General features: G+C 36.5%; 2 long non-coding RNA genes across 2 annotated transcripts; one reads left to right on the forward strand and one right to left on the reverse strand.

Moving 5' to 3' along the window:
- Positions 1–1,905: 1,905 nt before the first annotated feature.
- LOC109158377 lies at positions 1,906–5,371 on the forward strand. The gene is made up of 5 exons (XR_002050366.1): positions 1,906–3,128; positions 3,332–3,517; positions 3,797–4,585; positions 4,667–4,822; positions 4,999–5,371. It is a non-coding gene; the product is annotated as an uncharacterized LOC109158377 (long non-coding RNA).
- A 15,846-nt stretch (positions 5,372–21,217) lies between these two features.
- On the reverse strand, positions 21,218–22,977 carry LOC109158442. The gene is made up of 3 exons (XR_002050387.1): positions 22,723–22,977; positions 21,464–21,511; positions 21,218–21,300 (listed from the first exon to the last, which is right to left on the reverse strand). It is a non-coding gene; the product is annotated as an uncharacterized LOC109158442 (long non-coding RNA).
- Positions 22,978–23,902: the final 925 nt, after the last annotated feature.

A 23,902-nucleotide genomic window follows, 5' to 3' on the forward strand; every position in this document is an offset into this window, starting at 1 on the left:
GCTTCTCCAGTAGCTCCACAAGGTCCATACACTACGTTGGCAGTAAGGAGCTCATTAATGCCGGGCAACTTGTGCAACCATACCGAAATTCCTCCATAATTCCACTCAGCGCAAACATACGGGCCCCTACGGAGAACAACGTACATTCCGGCATCGCCTACAGTTTTAATAAACCTAATGAGATTGTGGTTGTCGGAAAAATCGTACTGACCGTGAACCGGTTCATGAACGTTCCGAAAAACGTCCTTCTCAACCGCATCCAGACCGCCGTTGTGACAACCCAAAATTTAATTTTCTAAATTCTGTTTTAAGAAATTCTAAAATAGCCATTTTTCACTCTTCCAAAATTGTTTTTACGAAGAAAACGGTGTTTGAATTAAATAATTTGAGCTATGTTTTAAATAAATTCAACACCGAGATTATTCTATTTTGAAAATCCTAAATTCTCGAGTACATTATGTACCAAGTTTTGACCCAAAAGTCAATCTGAGTGAAACCGAAAGAAACTGTGAAACCTGAACCAAGTGTTTCAAATAAAACTATTTTTAGAAAATCTATTGTTGACCCCCAAACTATTTAAAATTACCTTTCTAAGACTATGGTCCATGTAGCAAGGTGGACCATATGCCTTTACTCCCTTGTTCCTATAGAAAAAAAGACTATTTTGTCCTCCACCAATCATTGACAAGCTTTCTAGGGTTTTTGACCTATATAATCTTCACTATCCCTTTGTTCTTCTCTTGATCCTTTTCATTTGTTTAAAAAAATCTTTTTTTTTTTTTTAAATCCATATTTTGAATGTACAAAATTATATACCTGAAAATACAGAATTTTATACCTGGAAACACAGAATTTTATAACTGAAAATTTTCATGTTTCGAATGTATAGAATTATATAATAGAATGCACAGAATTTTATATCTGAAATTAACAAAACAACGTTGTTTTGGGAGGTGTGGAGCCTATGTGCGCCCTGGTGCACGGTATAACGATTGATTCACATCATAAGTTTTTTCTTGGGGTTTTTGGTTATAGGGAGGGAGAGAGTGTGAGGTGGATTGGAGATTTGGAGAGAATGTTACTAGAGAGAATAAAATAAAGGAAAATGTTTTATTTCCCTCATAAATTTTATCTCAAATATTTTTCTCCCGATGTGGTATTCATTCATTGGGTGTCATGAATTAATTTACTACACTACTAATTCAAAATAGAATTTAGCTACCAATGAGATGTTGTTACATCATGAGGGATGAATTGGAGGGTCTTTAGCATTACTCGAAAATTTTTTACAGGAAGTTGAATCTTTTTGTGGAATCCATGAAAAAAAAAAGGAATATTTGCAATTTTGCATTACTATAAAACAAATGGAACAATTGGGCCAATGAACACATAACCAAATTGGTTATTTTTTTTTATTTTTTTATTTTTTCAAACTCCCGATCTCGGTAAGGACAAATTATGCTGTAGAATCGTGTCCACGTTGCAAGGTGGACACGATTTTAAAATTGTCATAATTGTGAATATAGAATTTTATAATTATGAACATAGAGTTTTATAATTATGAACATAGAGTTCAGTAATTATGAATATAGAGTTCTGTAATTGTAAATATAGAGTTCAATAATTGTGAATATGAAATTCAAAATTATGAACATAGAATTTTATAATTATGAACGTAGAGTTCAGTAATTATGAACATAAAACCGTGGTCCGTGGATACGATTCCACGGCATAACAATTGTCTATCAAGTGATAAAATGCACGAACGTTCACGCCAATAGCTAGTTAAAAACTGATAATATATTAACACCTGATAGCAAATTTTTTTGAATAAATTAAAGAGTAAAAGACATTTTTGGTCCTAGACTTATAGTGGCACGGACAATTTTGATCCTCAATAAAAAAATCAGACAATTTGTGGACACTCTTATTGTGACGAGGACAATTTTAGTCCTTCCTCACTCTTCCTGTTAAATGCCTCATTTGAGAAGGGGTAATTGCGTCTTTTCATCCTACCTCATTCTTCATCATCATTCACTCTACTTCTTTACTTACAGTGTTGGTCGTCGAAGGATGGAAACAAGGTCATAGTCCAAACATCAATATTAAAATCACAATCGAACAAATCATCAACAGTAGCAGAATGAAGTAACTAATGCTCATCTCAACTACAAACAACAGAGCAGCCACTTAGTAAATTCAAATCTTCAAATGCTCATCTCAACTACAAACAACAGAGCATCCACCTAGTAAAATAAAAACTTCAAATGCAAATTGCATAAGCAACTACACAAAATACAGTGAGTAATAAGATAAAAAAGATAGCCATTCAGATTAGACATGGATATGGAATCCGCAATTCAAACACTTATTATGAGCATTAAAATTTAAATGGATATATAAAAAAATGAAATAAGAGTAGAGGTACGGATCGAAACGAGGAGGAGAACCTTGCGGACGTATCCGTACTCGCTTTCCTTTTCGGAATCTTCGAAAGTAGTCAGCGGACCTCCGAACAACGACGACATTGTGACGAAAGGTAATCGTAATCGTGAAAGAATTTGTTAAAAGGATATCCATTTTTCTTCAATTTCCACTCTATTTTTTGCTAATACCTTCACACAATCTGCTTCCTCTGTAAATTTAATGAGAACATTTCTCGAATCAAGAGATCCGATGTGCGCCTTGCCTGTAATTGGAAGGATTTTCAGAAATTGAGCCCTAATTGCTTCAATTGTGGGCTTCTCCTTCAAAAACTTGCCAATCAAGGTTAGTTTCCTCTCTTTTTTTTTCTGCTAGATTTTCCCAATCTGATTCCTTAATTGAGACAATAGGCTTGCCTTCGTGTTTCCTTTGCGTAGCTGAACCTAGATTATCAGAAATTGTACCTTGATTTCCATTCGCAGGCAATCGCTGTTCCGATCCTGCTTCACGATTCTGACTTTTCATCGGCTCTATTTCGCGATTCTGCACCTCTCTGCTTCACAATTCTGCACCTTAGAGCATAAGGAAATTGTTGAATTAAACCCAAAGGAAATTGTTTAGACCACTGGAACTTCATCTCTCTTTGGGTCTGATGGTTGGCTGAGAACGACAATGAAATGGGCTGCAAAGTGAAGAAGAAGGAGGTATGTTGTTGAAAAGACAAAATTACCCCCGCTCAAACAGGCATTTAACGAAAATATTGATGGAGGACCAAAATTGTCCTCATCACAATAAGAGTGTCCATAAATTATCTAATTTTTTTGAAGAGGACTACAATTGTCCGTGCCACTATAAATCTAGGACTAAAAATGTCTTTTACTCTAAATTAAATATGCGATTTCTGTAGGGCTGAAGCCTAGAAGCGAAAGGTGAAGCAAATTAGCAAACCCCCAGTCTCCCATAGTTCGATTATCCTCTTCGTTTCTCGCCGCCTTGTCCGACAAACAATCTCCGGCATACAACTTCACCGTGAATAACATCCTATTAGATTCATTCTAGCTACTAGCTACTCTACCAGGTGTTTACTTGATAGGTATGGCTGATATATATATATTTTGTGAATTAAATTATGGTTTTTAAAAAATTTTGGATCAAATGTTTAATCTGTGTTTACTAAACTTGAATGCAAGCAATTTTTTTCTTCTGAATTGGATTGTTTTGTTTCTTATTTCTACCTCTCATACTCCATGTATTATATTCGTTTTCTTAATTGGCATAATCACGTCTGTCTGTGTTTAAGACTTGCAATTTAGTTTTTGACTGTGTTTTTAGTTTTTGATTCATTTGTTATTTAATTTGCATATATGTTAAGGTTATTGGATAATGGAACCGGGGAGAGATAGAATCAGTCAACTTCCTGTAGAAATACTTGATCACATCTTGGAATTTTTGCCTATTAAAGATGCTGCTAAAACCGCTGTTCTGTCTTCCGTTTGGAGAGATGTTTGGTCCAATCTCACACAACTTAACTTTGATCATCACTTCTTTTCTTATATGGATGAGAAACATTATCGTGCTAGCAATTATGTCACAGAATCTGCCGCGGGTTTTTATGTGATCAACAAAGTTCTCCCCCAGCACAATGGAGCAATTCAGAAATTTGTTCTCAAAATTCTTGATGTTGGGATATTCATAGTTAAGTCTTGGTCTTATGACTTCGACCAATGGTTACTTTTAGTTACACGGAAAGGTGTTGAGGAAATGAAGATTAGTCTTGGGTATAATATATACAAGCTGCCGAATTATATATTTTCTTGTTCAACACTCAAGAGGTTGCATCTTGCTTATGTCCTTGCATCTTGCTTATGTCGTTGTTCAACCAATGAATTCTCCCAACATACTACCAAATGTTACTTTGCTTAGTTTTGATCATGTTAAATTTGATCCTATAAACCCTTCACCTTGTGCCATTGATGTTCCTGTACTTGAGAGTCTGTTAATTTGTTGGTGTGAAAACACTTTTAATTTTAACATGACTGCTCCAAAGCTATGTGATTTAACAATCGAAGCTTGCTACTCTTATTGTTTGGACAAATTTCTTCCGGTTAATTTGGACTTGAGATCTATTTCTACTCTGAATTTGCAATATTCAAATATCCAGGTATTTAGCCATATTTTTTTCCCCTTATATCAGGCTATTATTTATATATGGAGTATTATTTTTTTAGGGAACTAATCCAAGGAATTTGTTGAAGAAATTAGTAGGATGGGATTTCAACTAAATGTGGAAAGCCTTAAGCTATCATTTTATTGCCAAAGTAATACAATAATTCCTGCACTTGTTCATTTGCTGCAATCATGCCCCAAGTTATGCAGACTTGACATGGATGTATATGGGGTAATCTTTATTTTCATGGACAAATTGCCCATCTGTTCACTGATATTTTAGTGTTTTTTTTTTTTTTTTAATGTATTGTTATGCATTCCTAAATTTAATTGTGTTGTGTAATTGCTAATTCGATTGAGTTATTTTTTTTTTTTTTTTTTTTTCCTTTGTATGATGGTTTTCTATAGCTTGAGGAGATGTCAACTAGATATAATGGTGTCTTTTTGGAGCTCTTGTCAAAACTTTAAGGCGTGGCACAAACAAATAAAATGCTTCGTGCTTTGAAGTTTACCTCATTTATGGGGTTGCAGTCTGAAATTCTTTTCATTAAGGAGGTACTTGCCTGTTTTTCAGCGCTTGAAAAGGTTTTCATTATTTTTGCCGCACTTAATAACCAAACAAAGGAGTTCATGTTTGGAATTAAGCAACAACTTTTGCATTTTCCTTGTGCCTCCACAAAAGCAGAAATTGTTGTTTTGCATTTTTCTCGTGCCTCCACAAAAGTAGAAACTGTTGTTATTTAATGGGTATGTTTCTGTTGAACTTACGCGCTTTGGTTTGAGTGAGGTGCCAAATGACAATTTGACAATATAAAAATATCTGCTTGTGCCAAATGGAAGGTTTCTTTTGCAATATAACCATTTCTACATGTGACAATGTCTAGTTTAATGTTCTTGATAATTATTGTTTAGATAATTATAATTGTCAGTTTTTTTTTTTTTTTTTTTTCTTTTTTTACTTGTATTTAGGTTATAGCCAAGTTGGTTATTTGTAAATGATTATAACTACAGAGTTCTTTCTTTACAAATTAGTGTTTTTGAAATTGGTCAAGCTTCCATTTCGTTCATCCTATATATGGAGGGAACACCAAATGCAATACTGAAACTAATGGATTAAGGGGGCTTTAACATCTTTCATGTCATCAAATGATATATGGTATTTGATAAATATGTAAAACTTCATTTGAAATTACTATGCAAAACTAATCAAACCAATGATTTTATCAAAGTATTTACCGTGGAAGGATCGTACTAGACAAATTTGTTTGTATCATGTTTTATTAGATGATTTAATTTGCAAATGTAAGAAAATAGTGTGTTAGAGTTCAATCAAGCAGTAAAGAGGGAGCTAAGTGATAGAGAGATTGAAATAATATTTTAGAATAAGGGTCAAATTGGCCATATGAAATTGCACCTTGAATCTTGAATGCAAGATGTAACTTAGAATTCTACTTGATTTTATGTTATGTAACAATCACGTTCATTAATTAGGTTATTTAATCAAATATAAATAACTGAAATTGAAAGCATAAAATAAAACAAGAACACAAGGAAATTGTTACGCAGTTTTGAGTTACACACTATAGATGTTCACTAAGGAGTTATACAATAGGTAAGTACAAATGGCTATCAACCGTTACTACCACAATCCTTCCTAACACCTACTCAGTACAGAACCGTGCATGCCATAACAATCTTCAAGCGAAGCTTCAGTTGTCTCAGGTATTGACTATGCAGTTCAGATTTAAATTCTCAAGAAATAATATAATAAAAGAGATTAATATAAAAGCTTTGTGTAGAATGCCTTAATTTCTCTCAATATAGCACTTCTGAATTCAGTAACTTTCTAAAATAAGATGACTTCTTTTTATAGTAATAAATAACCCATCACCTTGATCCACATAGCCAACATCCTATAGTCTTCAACGAACCTCAGCCACACATTTTATTTGAAAGCCACACATTATGCGCTTGGCTGACTTCCCTTTCTTTAAACAAGCAATAAATGATATCCATTCAAAAACATACTATATGATAGGAAGTGGTTCAAAGAGTTTTAACCTAACTTAAATTTAATTAAATTAAAACTAATTAAATTAGCCAACAAAGATTTTAATGTGTACTAAATTTGTACACTTACAATCCCCCCTTTGGCAATTTGTTTGGTAAAACTATAGTATCTTATACTTTGGGCAAACTAATAGAAACAAAGTAATTTTATTTAAGTCCCTTAGTATATGTACTAAACAATACCTTAATGAGAAAATATTCAATTTAAACAAAAACTCTTTTGGACCATGTTCCATCCGTGTAACCATTATAATTCACTGAACCTGTACTTTCGACTAATCCATGAGATGTCACAATTCAGAATAAAGGAATTTTCCCAGAATACCACACAACAGATATAATATAAGCTAAATAAAAGCTTCATTTTGAAGAGATATAAACCATTAATTGCATAATCAGGGAGTGATATAGTCAGAGGTTTACCACATGCTATTTCCATAAGAGTAGTAGAACCAAAAGTCATACCATATGCAGCCATCAGAGTCAAGACAAAACATACCATAACTACTACTCTCCCTTACTGTACACGATCCGTAGCTTCAGATGAGAGAGGGGAATCGGCATAAATTATTTTTCGAAAGAGGTCAAGTCTTTTAGTGGAGGATGTATAAGTGATGAAGGGATTCTCCATTGTTGAAGCTTTGAAGGTTTGGTAATGGTGGAAGTGTGTAAGGAAGAAGATGAATGGGTGTGTCTGGTCTCGGCGTAGAGATGAAGCAAGAGGAGACAAAAAAATTAAATTATGATGTTGGGGTTTAAGAGGTTTCTCAAAAGGCGTGTAGGATGGGATGTGATGGATGAGATGACAAGCACTTTAAGTCTAGGTTGTAGAGTTAAATTAGGAGAAGATGATGGATTTGTTTGGAATTAAAGGGAAGGTTTGAGTGGAATTAAAATTGTTAAGGTAAGATGGACTTTTGGAGCAGTATACGGCCGATTATTACGCAAGATTCTTGGTTTAATTCTGCAAAAAGAAATAACACATGTATGAAAATAAAGTAAGTGAATTTATTGGTGATACCTAGGCTGTATGAAGGATTTAAGCCATGGGATTGCAGACTCCAAGAGCAGCTCGAAGTAATTCAAATCTTGATTTGTCCAACGGTTTTGTAAATAAGTTTGCTAGATTTTTTTTCTGAGGAAACATAATTTAAAATTATTTCTTTTTCTTCGACTAGTTCACGAATAAAGTGATGGCGAATGTCCATGTGCTTTGTTCGGGAATGTTGAACCGGGTTTTTGGAGATGTTGATTGCGCTGGTGTTGTCACAGAAAAGTATCATATTTGTTTGATCTAAACCATAGTCCGATAACATTTGACGCATCCAAAGTAGTTGTGTGCAACAACTACCCAAAACTATGTACTAAGCTTCTACAGTACTGAGCGAGATTGAATTCTGCTTTTTACTGAGCCAGGCTACAAGGTTCTTTCCAATAAAGAAACATCCGCCATACGTACTTTTTCTGTCATCAGCGTTTCCGGCCCAATCAACATCGCTAAATCCTGCAAGACTTAGATTAGTGTCTTTTGAATACCAAATACCGTAATTGAGCAAACCTTTAACGTATTTTATAATACGTTTTAACGCCTTCAAGTGTGACTCTTTTGGGTTCACTTGGTATCGTGCACACATACCGACACTGAACATGATGTCCGGTGTACCAGCTGTTAAGTATAATAGACTGCCTATCATGCTTCTGTACAAGGTAGGGTTGACTGAGGCTCCGTTTTCATCTTTGAATAGTTTTGTTATCGGTGAAATAGGTGTTCGAGCGTCCTTCGTCGATTCAAGACCAAATTTTGATAGAAGGTTTTTTTTTTTCTTTTTTTTTTTTTTTTTGCGTATTTTCTTGTGATATAAAAATGCCTTCTGTTGACTGATTGACTTGCAACCCAAGAAAATAAGTCAGCTCTCTGATCATGCTCATTTCAAATTCTTGTTGCATGAATTTGACTAGTTGATCCGTTGCACCTGTCTGTGTGGATCCAAATGTCATCAACATAAACCCGTGCAATAGTTATGTGTTTACCTGACCGTTTGATGAATAGAGTTTTGTCATATCCTCCTTGTTTATAGCCGTATTGAAGAAGATATTGAGCAAACCTTTCATACCAGGCTCTCGGGGCCTATTTGAGGCCGTATAGAGCTTTTTCTAGCTTGTACACATAGTTAGGGTGATGTGGGTCTTCAAACCCTTTTGGTTGAGCTACGTAGATATCTTCAGAGAGATAACCATTTAAAACGGCCGTCTTAACGTCCACATGAAAGAGTTTAATGTTTAAAGCACAAGCAATAGCAAGAAGTAGACGAATTGATTCTAGGCGAGCGACAGGGGCAAAGGTTTCGTCGTAGTCGATCCCTTCGATTTGAGAGTAACCTTGGGCTACAAGACGTGCTTTATTTCGAGCGATGTTACCAGCTGCGTCAGTTTTGTTTCGAAATATCCACTTGGTACTGACAACATTTACATTGTTAGGTTTAGGAACTAGAACCCATACCTTGTTTCTTTCGAATTGCCCTAGTTCTTCTTGCATGACCTTGATCCAATGTTCGTTTGTCAGTGCTTCTTTGACATTTTTTGGTTCAATTTTTTATGTGTAGCAGGAATATCCAGCCATTTGAAGATAATCATGTTTCGGTTTTCCTCTAGTTTTAACACCTGAACTAAGATCCCCAATGATATTTTGTATAGGATGGTCTTTATGGATACGAGTTGGTATGTCAATTTCGTCTTGTTCCTGATCAGATTCTGATTCTGGTTCTGGGTCAGGTTGTGCAGTTGTGGGAGATGACGTAGATGATCCTAAACCGGACTCAGGCGATTCTGGACGCTCTGGATCAGGTTATGTTACTGGCTCAAGTTGTGAGACCTCAATAACCTCCTTTGGTTGATCATCAACTACTACATTTGTGGACTCCATGATGGTCTTGGTTACTTTATTGTATACTTGGTATGCCCGGCTGTTTGTTGAATATCCGAGGAAGATCCCTTCGTCGCTTTTCGGCTCGAATTTTGCGACAGGATTTCTATCCTTCAAAATAAAGCAACGTGAGCCAAAAATGTGAAAATATTTAATGTTTGGCTTCTTACCTTTCCATAATTCATATGGAGTTTGATTTGTGCCAGGTAGAAGATATACTCGATTGATGATGTGACACGCAGTGTTCACAGCTTTTGCCCAGAATCTTTGAGGTAATTCCTTAGCGTTGAGCAGCACCCTACCCATTTCTTGGATAATGCGATTTTTCCTTTCAACTACTCCGTTTTGTTGAGGTGTCTTTGGAGCTGAGTATTCATGGGTAATTCCTGTTTGATTGCAGAAGACATCGAACAAGTTGCTGTCGAATTCCCGCCCGTGATCAGTTCGAATTCGGATAATATCTTCGTTTCTTTCTTTCTGCAGTTTTAGTCAAGCGTTTTGAAAGCTTCAAAAGCTTCAGATTTTTCCCTGAGAAAAATAACCCACGAAAAGCGTGAATAATCATCAACAGATACCATAATGTATTTCTTACCTCCAAAACTTTCTGTTTGGGTTGGACCAATGAGATCCATGTGGATCAGTTCTAGGCAGTGACTCGTGTTTATAGTCTGTTGTGCTGGATGGGATGATCTGGGCTAGCAATTGTCTGTTGACCTCTTACCTTGCATAACGCATTGATTCAATTTATCCAGATCACTGCAGCTATTTTAGTGAAGCACACGTTCCAGTTTTGGTCGCAGAGTTGGCTTATACTTATGAGATTCGCATGAAGACCATTGACAAGCAATACTTTTTCTAGCTTGGGTAGGCCAACAACGTTTAGAGTGCCTACGCCACTGACTTGACCTTTTATACCATCACCAAAGATGACTTCACCTTTGCTAATATTTACGTTACTTAGAAATTTTGCATTTCCGGTCATGTGTCGGGAACATCCGCTGTCGAAATACCACTTCTCATCTCTTCCTGCACTTTTAGAATGGAACGAGACAAAAGAAATATAGTCAGTTTTCTTAACCCAAATTTATTTTGTAAAAGGCCGGATGTTCTTGTGCTTGAATTTCTCAATTCTTTGGTCCTTGTAAAAGTAGTAACATTCGAACCTGGTATGACTGCACAACCTGCAATAATGATACACGGGGTTATAGAGTTTATAAAATTGCTTGTTTGATCGCACTATACCATTGTTTTGTCTCGCTGAGCTGGATTCAGGGACGCCCACTGGTTCAGGTCCTGATGCTTTGACGAATACCGTTTTACCTTTTGACGTATCTACTAGATCAGGTCCTAATTTTGATGTACCCCCGGTGAAACCCAGACCAAATTTTGTAGAAGATTTTCTTCCTGAATCAAGTATTTGGTCAAGTCTTGAAGTTGTGTCCATCATTTGGATTTGCCTTTTATAGGTGCGTAGCTCCTGCTTCAGGGTTTGTACCTCCTGTTTCAGTCTCTCTTCTCGATCAGCTGCCTCTTTAAGAAGGAAATCCCTGTCAGCTACTTGATTTTGATACACTTTACTAGCATTGGCTACAATTCCTATCTCACTAGTCAATTTACGATTTGCTTTTCGTAGGGCTTCCCATTTGGGATACAACTTATTAAATTCAACTTCATAAGATAAGGTATGTAACTCTAAATCTTCCGTGGAGACATATTCTCCTCCCTCCTAGTCAGCTACGTCTTCAAGTTTAGAGCATGCTGCAACACGTGCAGTAAACACAACAAAGTTACCCGAAATTTCTTCTACATCAGATCCAGTTGTTTCAGCTTCAGGTTCGTCGTCACTCCAGGTAATGGCTGATATAGATTTTTTGCGTCTAAGATAGCTGGGACACTCCGCTTGTACATGTCCAAAGACTTCACACTCATAGCATTTGATTCCTTTATTGTTAGATTTTTCTTTGGACTACCCTGGACGTGAAACATACTTCTTGAAGTTTGACGAGTCTGTCCTAGAACCAGCTTTGGACGATGTTGCTCCTCTTTGTGGATTTCTGTTGTGTGAATTTTTTGATACATGTTTCAAAATTTTAGAGAATTGTTTAGTCAAAAAAACAACTGTATCATCACCTGGTTCGCCTGAGTCAGATACAACATTATTTTCTTCAGCGGCAAAAGCTACATTTTTTTTTTGTTTTTTTCGTGTGATTAGTTAAAATTTCCATTTCGTAGGTTCGAAGGTTTCCCATTAACTGAGTAACCGTTTTGTTCTCCTAGTCATCATGCTCCTGTATGGTCGTGACTTTCATTCTGAACCTTGGTGGTAAAGATCTCAGAATTTTTTTAACAAGTTTTTCTTGGGGGAAAGGTTCACCAAGGACCATCGCACGATTCGCTAGTTCTTGCACACGAGTATGAAAGTTCGTGATGGTTTCATCTTCACTCATCCGCAATTCTTCAAAGTCAGACTGTACCAGTTGCAGCTTCGATTGTTTCACCGAAGTCGTGCCTTCGTAGGTTGACTCGAGAGCCTCCCACATACCTTTAGCTGAATCATAACCTGCAACTATAGAAAACTAACTTTCATGCATAAGAGAGTAAATAGTATCTAATGCTTTATCATTGTTTCCGGCATTAGTTATTTCGGTTTGGGTCCATTCAGTTTCAAGTTTTGATACTTGTGTACCATCAGCACAAGCCACTGAAAGCTTGAGTTCTGAAACACTCAATAAACTGTGAGGTTGAACACAATAATAAAACAAATAATAGCAATAAAAGCCGCTGAAAGCTTGAGTTCAAGAAGCACGGAATAGCCAGATCGATAGACTAATAGATTAAGTCTAAAGGCTCTGATACCAATTGAAATTGCACCGTGAATCTGGAATGCAAGATGTAACTTAGAATTCTACTTGATTTTATGTTATGCAACAATCATGTTCATTAATTAGGTTATTTAACAAATGTAAATAACTAAAATTGAAAGCATAAAATAAAACAAGAACACAAGGAAATTGTTACGCAGTTCAGAGCGCTTCTCATACGTCTGTTGGGCAACCCACGTCTGCACAATCCACTATAGATGTTCACCAAGGAGTTATATAATAGGTAAGTACAAATTGCTATCAACCGTTACTACCACAACCCTTCTTAACACCTACTCAGGACTGAACTGTGCATGCCATAACAATCTTCAAGCGAAGTTTCAGCTGTCTCAGGTACTGACTGTGCAGCTCAGATTTAAATCCTCAAGAAATAATATAATAAAAGAGATTAATATAAAAGCTTTGTGTAGAATGCCCTTTCTCTCAATATAGCACTTCCGAATTCAGTAACTTTTCACAATAAGATGACTTCCTTTTATAGTAATAAATAACCCATCACCTTGATCCACATAGTTAGCATCCCAAAGTCTTCAACGAACCTCAGTCACACATTTTATTTGAAAGCCACACATTATGTGCACTGTTGACTTCCCTTTCTTTAAACATGCAATAAATGATATCCATTCAAAAACATACTATATATGATAAGAAGTGGTCCAAAGAGTTTTTACCTAACTTAAATCTAATTAAATTAAAACTAAATAAATTAGCCAACAAAGACTTTAATGTGTACTAAATTTGTACACTTACACCATCGAATTACATACGAAAACGCGATTAGACCATTGAATTTAAAAAATATGCAATTGGGTCCCTGAACAATGCAAAATGATGCAATTTAATCAAAAGTGACCTGTTTACCTTTTAATTTGCTAACGTGAAGGTTATCATATTAAAATAATAATTTTTTATTTTACTAAATAATTTTAAATAACAAAATTATATTAAAAAAAAACAACAACAACGGCCCAGACGAAGACGCCCTTCTTCTCTGATATATATATATATATATATATATATATATATATATATATATATATATATATATATATATATATATATATATTGAATTCTTCTCAACCACTCATTTGTTGAGATAACCAAGACTTTCTTGTCAGAGAAGAAGGGCGTCTTCGTCTGGACCGTTGTTGTTTTTTTTTTTTTTAAATATAATTTTGTTATTTAAAATTATTTAGTAAAATAAAAAATTATTATTTTAATATGATAACCTTCACGTTAGTTATCATATTAAAATAATAATTTTTTATTTTACTAAATAATTTTAAATAACAAAATTATATTTAAAAAAAAACAACAACGGTCCAGACGAAGACGCCCTTCTTCTCTGACAAGAAAGTCTTGGTTATCTCAACAAATGAGTGGTTGAGAAGAATTCAATATATATATATATATATATATATATATATATATATATATATATATATATAGAATTACATTAATGTAAAAACAGGGCTTAAAATACAAACGTGTGGACATTTCTAGATCGTTGGATTTTGGGTATCTAAGGTTGTGATTAGTTTTTATGATTTTGTGTGCTGCCCGCCTATGTGCACTGTGTGTGCACGCTGGCCCCAATATTGTGGATTCACACATGCATACTATATTGGATGTGTGCACTGTCGTCCACGGATTTGTGCACTGTCGTCCACAGATATGTGCACACCCGCATTTAGGTGTGTGCACGGTATATGTCCACATGTTTGTATTTTAAGGGTGTTTACATGTGAATGCAACCCTATATATATATATATATATATATATATATATATATATATATATTGGATCCAATGAAACCACTCCATTCAGGTGATATCGTGAGATTAGATTCCGGTCCTTTATTTTGAAATTTCAACGTTTCAGATTGCTTTGCATTTTTAATGCGTGTGAGCTGAGTTTGAAAATAGGCAGGTGTGTTCTAGTCCTTTGACATTATATTTATTATGTTACCTTATTTATTTCCTACTTTTTATTGGAAGGTGTAGAGTCTTTTTGATTCTCGAATTCCTATTCTCCAGTCGCGTCTACATCTCTCACTCCTCCGATGAGAGCCTTTGTCCTCTGATTTTTGATTCTCGAATCCCTCTTCTCCGATACGTCTCTCACTCCTCCGATGAGAGTCTTCGTCCTCTGATGGGGTGCGAGGTAAATTTTTTTTATCCATTTTATTATTATTTTATTATTATCTTTTTTATTTGGTGTGGTATGGTTTTCCGGCGGGGTAGTTGTTTGGTTTTGGCACGGGGGTTAGCTGGTTTTCCGGCCCTTAGGGGGGGGGGGGGGGGCGTGATTTTTCACTTTTGTTTTGTTAGGGGTTATGATTTATTTATGTTAGGAATATATTGTATAAGTTTTGATGAGCCAAATGTATTTTGTAGACCCCAATTTTATTTTATTTGAGTCAGTTCTGGTTCACAAAGTATAGTGCACCACTGCCATGAAGCCTACATGAAGTCTACGTGAAAGCAGTTTGAAGGAAGAATAAATGAAAGCGGGATCATAGCTTAACACATTTGTGAAGCATCAAGTCACCAAAGGTTGAGATGGACGAGATGGTAAAAGACTTGTTGAAGCGTGCTTAATGGGAGATGATCCACAGTTCGATTCCTATTGGAACCAATTTTGGTGTAAAGATGAATTGCTATCGTGAAGTAGCAATAATACTATCATGAAAGAACAATTTTATATCATGATAGTTAAAATTATCGGATGATGATGTCACTACTATCGGGTGATGACGTCACAATGTGGTATAGCCAGTGGAGAACACGTGGAAGAGACAAGACAAAAGAATTTAAGTCTTGAATTATATCAATTGGTTACCCAGTTGAGATGGAAGAAACCTTGCCAAGCAAACCAAATGGTCTATAGTTCAACTCTCACTCGAAGCAATTTTATAAAAACAAAATAGCTAGCTCATGATATAAAATGGAACGTGATATCTGGTCCATTATACAAGGTGGAACATGGTAGCTAGCTCATGATATGAAATGGAACATGATATATATAGTCCATGATACAAGGTGGAACATGATATATAGTCATGATGCAAGGTGAAACATGATACACTATTGGGACATGACATCATGATAGAATTAGACAAAAACATTCTTTTGAAGCTCTGTTTCTGCAGAAGAAGTCGAAGGAGAAGAAGAAGCTGATATACGAAGGAAATCTTTTTAATACTCAAGCAAGAATCAGCAGATAAATTATTTGACCAACTTGGCACATCATATCAATAATTCAACAAAAGTCATGCCAGAGAAATTCAAATTTGCAGGCTACCCATTCTAAGGAAAAGCTTTGTCAGATTAAAGAGGAGCAACGGCAAATTTATTCAAATCTTCTAACAGACGGCGAAATGACTTTGCAGACCAAGTTGACAAAATTATTTGATCAACTACAATTCAAAATGGACGATCAAGATCGAAAGTTGATCAACGCGCAAATAGCTTTCATTGGCTATAAAATGCCCAAGCAGACTTGAAGGCAAGAACGGATTTAAAAAAACAAATTCTACAATCATCAAGTGGTATATTGAGCTATAAACGATAGAATTCAAGTCTGAGAAAAAAAAAATCTTTGTATTTCATTGTAAATCTTCTACTGAGTGTAGAAAAGGGGTAGAGTAACTGGAGAGAGTGAAAAACCCAGTTGGAGTGTAGCTTTGTGCGTAGCACTCGGTTGTAAAGGGTAGAGTAACAAGGGGAGCTTGTGAAACCCGGTGAGAGCGTAACTTTGTGCGTAGTTCTCGTGGTGTAGGAGTACAACTTGGTGCGAAGTACTCGGGAAGGCGGAGTAACAAGAGGAGCTTGCGAAAAACCTTGGTGGAGTGTAGCTTTGTGCGAAGCACTCGAAGAAGTGTCGTTGGGCACTTATTCACTATTGTATCTGGGTGATCGTAGAATAGTGATTACGCCACCTCTGAACCACTATAAATCTCTCTCTCTATTTACTTACTGCTCATATATATTTCGTGCATGCTTATATTATCTGTGAACTAACTCGTTACGGTTTATTGCGTATCTTTATCTGTCTGGGTTTGATAGTTCCCTCGTTTGCATGCATGTGAAATTTTATATACATCATCCTACATCTATATCAAGTGTTTCTAACGTGATGCATGTATAAAATCTCTCTTTGAGCACGACACAATTAAAGCATAACACTTTGCCGTTACATTTCCGCTGTGCACACTCTAAGTTGTTATACTTGTTTATGCTTGTTACTTAGAGTTGAAGTTACCAAAGTGTTGTTTGCAAAAGAAGTTTGAAAAGTTAGAGAAGTCTATTCACCCCCCCTCTAGACTTCTCGCCACCCTTTCGGGACCAACAAGTTGTATCAGAGCGGTTGTCTATTTGAGTCAATTTTGACTGCTAGACAGATCTCAAAATCTTCAAGATGAAGAGAGATTTGATTCTCGCTCAAAATTTGCTTTTCTCACTTAACAAATTTGATTTAAATGACGAAATGTGGGAAGTCATCACAAATGGTCCTATCCAAATTATGGAAGTTAACACCGCTACTCCACGAGATCCAAATGCTCCACAATATGTTCCAAAGCCAAAAATGGAGTGGACAAGCGAAGATAGAGGGCGAAATAACTTGGACAATATTGCCAAGGACATTTTGTTCAAAGCGGTCAATGACACCATCTTTCCAAAAATTCGAAAGTGCACCACAACAAAAGAAATATGGGATACACTTATCGGTATCGGTGAAGACGATGAGCAAGAAAAAGATAACAAACTAACCATTGCCATTAAGAGGTTCGAAGATTTCAAAATGCTACCGAACGAAAGCATCACCGACATGGAAGCTCGATTGATCAAAATACTTGGAGAAATCACGGATCTGGGAAAGACCATTACCCAGAAAGAAATATCGCTCAAAGTGTTACGTGGACTACCTACAAATTGGGATATGAAGGTGACCGCAATGCGCGATCATAGAGATCTAAGGACATTATCTACGGATAAACTCTTTAGTGATCTTAAGGCGTATGAGTTCGAAATGAAGACACGAGTTGAAGAAGAACGCGATGAACGAACATCCGCACTAATGGCCGATCAACCGTCTACATCAAGGTCAGTCGTAAATAATGATTTTTTATCTGACGAACAATTTTCTCTATTTGTTAGAAAATTCTGGAAGTTCATGCGAAAGAATAAAGGATCACCACAACGAAATTCTTTTCGGGAGAATAGAAGATCAAGAAGGGAACCAGTCGAAGATAACACAAATGTGTGTTACAATTGTAGAAAGCCTGGACATTTTATGGCCGAATGTCCACATCCCAAGGTGAACAAAAATTCGAGTACTTCTAACTCTCCATAGGTTGAGTACAAGTCGAAAGAGAAGAAATTCAAAAAGGACAAACGGAAGGCACTAATAAGCGATCCGTTAGAAGCAAGTGAATCTGAAGAATCATCTAGTGACGAGAGTGATTCATCACAAGAAGATACGGCGCTATTATGTCTAGTGGGCAAAACATCCGAACATGAGGAATGCTATATGGCGCGCGAAACCGACGAAGAGGAAGTTTGGTATTTCGATAGCGGTTGCTCTCGACATATGACCGGCAATAAAGCTAGTCTAGTTGAGTTCAAAAGTATCGAAGGACCAAAAGTAGTTTTCGGTGGAAACGATCGATATGGAATGACAAAAGGAACCGGCGCAATTGTGAAAAATGGTTTACGAATTGATGACGTATCTTATGTCGAAGGATTAAAATTTAACTTGTTTAGTACAAGTCAATTTTACAACAAAGGATATCTCGTAGAATTCTACAAAGGCAAGTGCCAAGTCAAAGACGAATCCACGAGAGAAGTTGTACTCGCCGGATCAAGAAAGAAAAACATGTATGTTGTAGATTGGAGTACAACAAAAGATTTTGTATGCTTGATGGCAAATAATTCGAATGAAGCTAGTTGGGAATGGCACAGAAGGCTAAATCATTTGAATTTCAAAACCATCAACAAGCTTGCCAAAAAGAAGTTAGTGGAAGGACTACCCAATATTGTGTTCAAGAAAGATCAAGTATGTGACGCATGCCAGAAAGAAAAACAAATCAAAACATCATTCAAAGCCAAAGCTCAAGAGTCAACATCAAGACCCTTAAGTCTACTGCACATGGATTTATTTGGTCCAGTAGACCCAGTAAGTATAAGTGGTAAGAAATATACTTTGGTTGTTGTTGACGATTTTTCTAGGTACACATGGACAATATTCATAAAGAAAAAGAGTGAAGTTGAATCAAAGTTGCCGGAGCTGCTAAAGCAATTACAAGTCCAAAAAGATATGAACATTGCAACAATTCGAACCGATCGAGGAACCGAATTTGTGAATGGCGTGATTCAATCCTATTGCAATTCACAAGGGATTCTACACCAACTATCTGCCGCACGAACGCCGCAACAAAATGGAGTAGCTGAAAGAAGAAACAGGACACTCAAAGAAACTGGACGTGTCATGATATCAGCCGCCGAACTACCAAAGAGATTTTGGGCAGAAGCTATCAATACGGCGTGCTATACTCAAAATCGAAGTCTAATCCACAAGTCATATAACAAAACACCATACAAATTATGAAAATGGAGGAAACCCAACCTCACGTATTTTCATACATTTGGGTGTAAATGTTTTGTACTTGTTAATGGAAAGTCCTATTTAAAGACTTTTGACGAACGTGCGAACGAAAGAATATTCTTAGGATATTCATCCACCAGCAAGGCGTATAGAATATTCAACAAATCAACCATGGTGGTAGAAGAATCGATTCACGTTGTGTTCGATGAAAATCACGACAAAAATGGCAAAGATAGTGAAGGTAATCGTGATTTAATTATTTCTAACGATATGTTGGAAGATAATGTGTTGCAGGAAGTAGAAGAATCAAGTGATATGGGTACTCACCAAATTGAGGCAATATCCAATGTGACACCCGAAATATCACGCACACCTACAACCGAAATTGCACCTAGAATTCAAGAAGAAGGAACTCCAGTAGATGAACCCGAAGATGCACCCGTCAACAATTCACAACAAGTGGAATCACAAGTATTCCAACAAGAAGGAAACACTGAGAATCCAACAAGTTTCCAACCAAATCGAAAATGGCTAAGAAGTCACACACATGACTTAGTCATTGGAAATCCAAGTGACGGAGTAAAGACGCGATCATCTACTAGGAACCAACAACAAGATGCAATGTTCTCATGCTTCCTATCACAACTGGAGCCAAAGGAAATTGACGAAGCATTAGCCGATCCAAGTTGGATAGATGCCATGCAACAGGAATTAGATCAATTCAAGCGCAACGACGTATGGAAACTTGTTCCAAGACCAACGCACCAAAATGTAATTGGCACTAAATGAGTCTTTAGGAACAAAGCAAACGAAGACGGCATCATTGTTAGGAATAAAGCAAGATTAGTTGCGAAGGGGTATTCACAAGAAGAAGGCATTGATTTTGATGAGACATTCGCCCCTGTCGCACGACTTGAAGCAATCCGGATATTCCTAGCATACGCAGCGCACAAGAATTTCATCGTATATCAAATGGACGTAAAGAGCGCATTTCTTAATGGCTTACTTGAAGAAGAAGTTTACGTCGAACAACCACCCAGTTTTGAGGTAAAAGACGTTGGTGATCAAGTCTACAAATTAAAGAAGGCATTGTATAGGTTAAAACATGAAAGTTGTCCCCTTCTCCTCTATGTGAGGGGTCTATTTATACATATTTTGGGCCTAGAGCCCTATAAGGAATATGAATTCTAGACTGCCTCATATTGGGAGTTTTAGTTACATTGTGAATAATAAAACCTAATTCTAATATATAAGAAATAATGAGTCCAATTCTGATTATATTGGAAATAATAAGCTCAATCCTTAGCGAACTCCCGAGTTGTTCCGTACTGGGTATCCTTCTTGGGCTTCCTTAATCCAGTTGCTTTCTTGGGCCAGTCCATGTGGCCCAGGCCTAGTGTATTATCCATCATTCACCATATTCTTTAATTTCCAAACTACATTCATCTTCACCATCTTCTTTAATTTCCACACCAGCCTGTGCTTATCATGGATAGAACTAACAGGGCGTTTGGTTGGAGGGAGGGAATTATGTGGGAAAGGAATTGTAATTCCATGGGAATTGAATTACTGGGGATAAAGTGAGAATTTAAATTCCAGTGTTTGGTTGACAGGAATAGAATTACTAGGAATTTCAATTCCAATGTTTGGTATACATGGGAAATGAAAGGGAATAAGTAGTATAAAGTCAAAAATGTTCATTATTGTTGTTAGACATTAATTTTAGGTTAAAAAAGGAAGGGGTAATTTTGACTCATCACTATCTTTTTTTCCCAGGAATTAAAATACCAGGGGGACATGGAATTTTAATTCCATGAAAATGGGGGAATTGCAATTCCATGAAATTGCAATTCCCTCTAACCAAACTACGGAATTTAATGGTCTTGGAAATTAGATGGGAATTAAGTGGGAAGGGAATTTAAAATCCCTCCAACCAAACGCCCTGTAAATGTTATTATAAAAATTCACAGTAAGTACTAAACTCTTATTCACCCCCACAACTCCACATGCCTTTGTTGTTTTCTTTCCTTTCCTTTTCCCTCCTTTCTTTCTCCATTATTTTACTCCATACTCACATTTCCATCGATCCAATTCTGAAAATTATACTACAGAAGAAGCATCATCACACTTAAGAAGTTGTCATTGCATTGCTATTATCTTTAAAAAAATACCAATAAACAAATAGGGACCACAAAAATGAATGCTTTCAACTACATATTCTCTGGCTCTCTGCAATGTAGAACAAAGATGCAGAAAATTATCAAAACAAGCACTAAAGAAACCTAAGAATCCAGTACAGTTACTACATTCCATCTCTATGATAAACTATTAAAGAAACACTATAGATACAATCAGAAAACAAATTAAATAAAAGAAATTGCAGACAGCTTACCTTCATTGATCCCTTCCTTTTCACAGCAGACATCCAAATACTCATTTCCTATATATTTACATTCACATATATTATCATGATTTTCAAAGTAATATATAATATAAGGAAAATGGAATCAAGAAAGCTCCCTATTTTACTCATCAATCCCCTAGTTGCAACTCCTCCTAATGTCATGTCCATATTATCTCTATTTATTTTGTGAAATCTTCAATGCTGGCCTATCTACATAAAGTGAGTTTTTATTTTCATCCATTTACACTTTTAATTACTACACAGAATCTTTTAGAAGTACTTCAAATCTAATACCTTAATAGGGGCATTTAGTAAAAGACTAAAAGATGATTTGATAAAACAGACAGTGGGTCAAGTCTAACTAAAGCTGCCACTATTCACAACTTCAATTTTCGACAAACACATATATAGTACATACATACATACAGGTATTATAGTTACTGCTAAAAATCTGGGAACTGAAATTGTTTAAGAGGGAGGAGGCAATAATATAATTATTAGTTTGGTTGTGAATTTGTGATCTATGTGAGACTAATTCCATGTGCTATGTTTCTTAGTTATCACAGATAAATGAACACAACTTAAACACCTAAAGCATGACAAAAGAAAATCTGAAAAAGAAATACTTGTAATCATACATCCAGCTTTAAAACTTACAGTCACTTATAGCTATTTCTAATAATGTAAATGGTTTGCTAAATTTAATCAACACCAAGATAAATGGTTTCTGTGAATAGTTTAAAGCTGGTAACTTCAGAATTCAAAAAGGTTATAAGATTTTCACCTAAAGAGAGCCAAAAGAATCAGTTAAATGATTAGAACTTCAATCAAGATGTGTATTCTTCAATCATATCACCACTCAAAATGTCTTGTGCATTACATTCCCTACTCTATTGTCATCCAAATCCATAACATCTTCAATAATATCATGCATTTAAATAGACCAAAGTCCATTCACTAGAGAAAAACAAAGGCATCCCATAGAAACTGCTATAAAATACTGATCGATCCCCTATTGTCTAGACAAAAAGCTAAGCCAAATCTAAAGTCCTCAAAGCTAAAATAATTAGAGGTGACTGAAAATGGAGTCTTTGTTTAGGATAGCCTCGGCTCTAATTATACTGAATTTATTACTCTCTGTCTAATTATATTTTACTTCTGTGTAGTAATTAAACCGTGGGCGAGAGAACAGTCACAGACGGAGGAGGAATTACTTCTGTGTAGTAATTAAACAGAGATATAAATACCTGTCACAGATGGAGGAGGCAGTCATAGACGGCGACGGCGACGGTGTCTGGTGTGGCGGCGCTCTGTTGCGTTCTGCGAGGGCGAGGGCGATGGTTGCGTCGACTTGAAACGGTGACGGAGTTCTACTGTGATAGCGACGGCGTCTGCTGCGACGGCGATGGCGTCTGCTGCGACAGCGACGACGCTCTATTGCGTTCTGCAAGGGCGAGGGCGAGGGCGAGTCGACTTGAAACTTAGAGCAGCATTCTCTTTAGGCTGCATCGATGTGAAACTTAGGCTAGCATTCTCTTAGGGTTTGGGTTTTAAATTTTATTGTATTTGATTTGATTATAATTTTAATTTTAATTTTAATTTGATTTTAAAAACGACACCGTTTATACGTAGAAGAAATAAAATTACAACAGAAATATTGCGACGGAATAAATTCGGTCGCTAATTCCGTCGCAATATTTATTCAATACACCAACAACTATTTCTTTTCACAACGCGCGAAAGTCCGTCGCACTTTCGGTCGCTATTTCGCGACGGAAAGCAAATTGGTCGCCTTTTCCGTCGCAAAATAAACGACGTAACTAAATTTCGTTGCAAATTCGGTCTTGAATATTTTACCGCCAATATTTCGCGGGTTTTATGTTTCCTTTGCGCCAAGATTCACGACGTAATTAAATTCCGTCGCCCTTTCCGTCGCAAATTTGCAACGGAAGCAATTCGGTCGCAATATCCGTCGCGTTTTTGCAACGGATTAATATCCGTCGCGATTTTCCGTCGCAATTCGCGATTTTTCTTGTAGTGTGGTTACACTGACACTCGAGCCATTTGAGAACCCCACACAGTACCGTCGCATAGCCGGCGCTCTTTAGTATTTAACTATCACTAGGCCATATCTATCTTACTCCGTCAACAAGTTGTGCCAATTCATGCACTCACCTACCGAGGATAATTGGGCCTCAGTGAAGCGGGTTCTCCGGTATGTCAAGGGCACTCAGGACTACGGGCTACGGATCACGCCTTCGTCATCCATTGAGCTACATGCTTTTTCTGATTCTGACTGGGCCGGCTGTCCGATTGATCGGAAATCCACTAGCGGTTATGCAGTATTCCTCGGAGGAAACTTAGTATCGTGGTTATCTCGCAAGCAGCGCACGGTCGCTAGGTCATCCACAGAGGCCGAGTACAAAG

The sequence above is a fragment of the Ipomoea nil genome, unplaced genomic scaffold (genome assembly GCF_001879475.1).
Source record: "Ipomoea nil cultivar Tokyo-kokei standard unplaced genomic scaffold, Asagao_1.1 scaffold2818, whole genome shotgun sequence".
Taxonomy (NCBI): Eukaryota; Viridiplantae; Streptophyta; class Magnoliopsida; order Solanales; family Convolvulaceae; genus Ipomoea; species Ipomoea nil.